Genomic DNA, 3,937 nt, shown 5'->3' with positions numbered 1-3,937 from the left:
GAGGAGGAGGAGGGGGAGGAGGAGGAGGAGGAGGAAGAGGAGGAGGGCTGAAGAGATGGTTAGCAGTTAAGACTGTATACTGCTTGTTCAGTTCGGTTCAGTTCCCAGCACCCATGTGAGACCACTCACAATCACCTGTAACTCCAGCTCCAGGGGATCCAATGCCCTAGTCTGACCTTCATGGGCACCTGCATTCTCGTGCACATACCCATAAACAGACACAAACATATATACATAATTAAAAATGAAATAATTTTAAGAAAGAAAAAGAAGTAAAAGACATGAAGTTGGGAAGAGGATGTGATGTGAGGGTTAGGGGGGTTTAGGATGGTCTAAATACATTGTATTCATATATGAAACTACCAAATAATATATAATAAAATAAATAAGAAGAAAGAAAATAGCCACTGTCTATAGCTGGGCACATAACACACCTGTGACCCTAATACTTGTCAGGTTGAGGCTGGAGGATTGTGAATTGCAGGGCAGTCTTGGATACATAACAAGACCCTCTTTGTCCTAGTTTGTTCTTCATTGCTGTGACAAAATACTCTGACCAATACCAACTTGGGAGGAAAGGGTTTATTCAGCTTACATCTCCCAGGTCACAGTTCATCAGGGAGCCCAAGGTACAAACTCAGGCCAGGAACCTGGAGGCAGGAGCTGGAGCACAGGCCACAGAGGAACACTGCTTACTGGCTTGCTCTCCTGGCCCCTGCTCAGCCTGCTTTCTTACACAACACAGGCCCACCTGCCCAGGGGTGGCACCACCCACAGTGAGATGGGCCCTCCCACATCACTCATCAAGAAGATGCCCCTCAGACATGGCCACAGGCCAGTCTAATAGAGGCAATCCCCAATTGAGGTTCCCTGAACCCAGGTGTGTCAAGTTGACACTAAAGCTATCCAGCATGCTCTTAAAAAAAAAAAAAAAAAACTATAGAACTGGAAAGATGGCTCAGTGGTTATAAGCCCTGGCTGCTCTTGCAGAGGACCCAGGTTCGATTCCTAGCACCCACATGGCAAATAGCAAGCATCCAAAACTCCGGTTCCAGGGGAATCTGATGCCCTCTTCTGACCTCCACAGACATCACACAACATGGGTGTACTTATACACAAGCAGGCAACACACTCATACACATAAAATAAACATTTCTTAAAAACACTATAGCTATAGCTATTACCCAATTATTCCATAACACAGTACAAAGGAAACAGCCTTTCCTGGAGTCTACTAAACAGTTATGTGCTCTTTCTTGGACAGGTCGCCTCCCCTATCTGACCCTCAACTTGCTATCATTCTTTTTTCAACTTGGTATCTTGAAAAGACAAAGTTCAAAAAGATAGCATATACTGGTATTTTGATGGGTTTGCTTGCTTGTTTTCTGTGTTTATTTGGTTTTCAGTGCTAAAACTAGAACCTAGGGTCTTCTGCATGTTAGGGAAGCACTCTACCCCTAAGCCCAGTCCCCTCACTGTGGATTCTAGGAAATGCTCTACCCTAAGCCGTGCCCCAGGCTATACCTTGTCTTAAGATTGTCAGATTCAGAGATAATCAGACATTGTTCTTCTTGAACTTCCAAACCAATAAAGGAAACGGCCCTATCACTAGGCAAAGACATATCAGCATAGTGATATAATAAGCCTTGAAGGTATAGGTGCCCAGAAATGAAGGCTGATCTATCTGAAAGTCTGATAAGGCTTCCTAGTATAAGGAGCTCAAATTCTCTGTGCTCTAGGCAGGCATCAGGAAAAGGAAACTCACCAGAGTCACAGTCTCCAAGAAAGAAAGTAGACTGAGCTAGCTGACCTTACCTTTCACCCAGAAGTTTTTCCCAGTGGCAACAAGTGAAGTTCTAAGAAAATTTGCACCCCACATCCTGCATAACATCAGGTCAGGAAATGGAACTTTGGGAAGCTGGTCCTAGAAGAAATCAGCTTCCTTCTGGCAGAGCTAGGGAAAGCTGAAAGTCTGGCTAGTCCCACACTTTAACAGCCCAGTTTTTCCACCAGAGTCACCTTTCAGGGCTTTACTCTGACACATCTGGGAACCAGTCAAACTATAATGTAAATGGATTAACCCAGAATTTTACAACCAAGTACTTCGATCTGTGGTGTTAAGAGGTGAGATTGTAGCATAGTCTGAGTAGCAGCTGTTGTTTGATCCTGCTGTACATCACTATATGGTCTTTATAATATAGCACGTATAATGTGGGGATACTAATAATGAAGATGAATATGATAATGATTAGACTTTTGAACAGTCATATGTCAGCATTTGTGGTAACCACTTTACCATGCATTGGTTCTTCTAAGCTTCCAAAGGGTCAGTTTTTCAGGGCAAAAAAAAATTGAAGCAAACAGGATTAGCAATCATCTTAAAGTCATAAAACTGTTCCCAGTACTCAGAAGGCAGAGGCAGGTAGATCTCTATGTATTTGAGACCATCCTGGTCTACATAGAGAGTTCCATACTGAGGGCTTCATAGTGCAGTCCTGACTCAGAAGAAAAAGCAATAGCCAGGTGTGGTACTGCATGCCTTTAATGCTATCACTCAGGAGGCAGAGGTGGGTGGATCTCTGTGAAATCAAGGCCAGCCTGGTCTACATGGCAAGTAACAGGCCAGCTGGGGATTGTGGGAGACAGGCTTGAGCCTAGGGTGAAAGTCTTACTGACAGCCATACAGCAGGCCTGAGGCAACGGCCTGACCACTGGAGCCACAAGGAATGCCTTGTGATATTTGCTCCCATTAGCAGATCATGAGACTGATGCCTAGAGCTCGCCACTCCCTAATCACCACCCTTGGAATCCAAAATTGCAACACTTAGATATTGCAACAGTCAGTGTCACGTGGTTTCCAGAAATCCAGGCTCTGTAATCTGAAACCCATTATGTTAATGAGGCATCCTACCCACTATTCTGTGATAGGACATTAAGTCTGTTATGCTAATAGGATGCTAAGTCTGTTCTGTTAATAAGGTATCCTACTCGCTGTACTGTGATAGGATGCTAAACCTGTTATGCTAATGAGGTATCCTACTTGCTGTGCTGTGATTGGACCACTACCCCTTCCTGTGCCTTCCTGCAATAAAGCAGACCTGTGTCACTGAACCTGGCCTCCTGTGTCTGAACAGGGCTCTGCTGACACAGTGTCCCCACCAGCCCCAGGGTCTGGGACCAGGCAGAAGCAGTGATGACAGGAGGCAGCACAGGGCAAGCAGAAGAGCTGCCTCAGCACCAGGCGAGCAGGAGAGCGGCCTCAGCCCAGGGCGAGGAGCACCCACGAGAACAGAGGAGCGGCCACCACTGGCAGTAACCACAGGGGATAGAGGGAGACCCTGTCTCAAAAGAAAAGTCATAAAGCTATCAGGTAGAGAAATTAGTACCCAAATCTATGTCCAAGTGACATTAGAGTTCACACTCAGCCAACTGAGTGCAGATCTAATCTGTCTCTGTGATACCTATTAAAGGGCTGCAGGTATAACTCAATGAAACAGCACTTGCCTAAATCCACCAGTGAGTGCTAGGGGTGTGGCTCAGTGGTACAGTTCGTGCCTAGCATACATGATTTTGATCTCTAACAAGTTCCAGGCCAGCTTCAGATACAGAGAGACCCTGTCAATAAAAAAAAAAAAAAAAAAGAAAGAAAGAAAAAATCCACAACAGTGTTCAAAGGTGGAGTTGAGGAGAAAATGATTGGATCATGAGGACCCTGATCTCATTGATGTATTGATACACTGATGGATTCATGATGTGATAGGCTAGTGGGAGGCAATGGAAACTTAGGAGATGACACCCTAGAACAAGGATCTTTGAGGGTACACCTTGGGCTGTGAGGGTATGCCCTGGGAGATATCTCTCTCTCTCTCTCTCTCTCTCTCTCTCTCTCTCTCTCTCTCTCTCTCTCTCTCTCCTCCTTCCCTGTCCATCTGTGATC

The sequence above is a fragment of the Nannospalax galili genome, unplaced genomic scaffold, assembly GCF_000622305.1.
Source record: "Nannospalax galili isolate Female #2095 unplaced genomic scaffold, S.galili_v1.0 scaffold886, whole genome shotgun sequence".
NCBI classification, from domain to species: Eukaryota; Metazoa; Chordata; class Mammalia; order Rodentia; family Spalacidae; genus Nannospalax; species Nannospalax galili.
Note: the sequence above shows the minus strand (reverse complement) of the source record.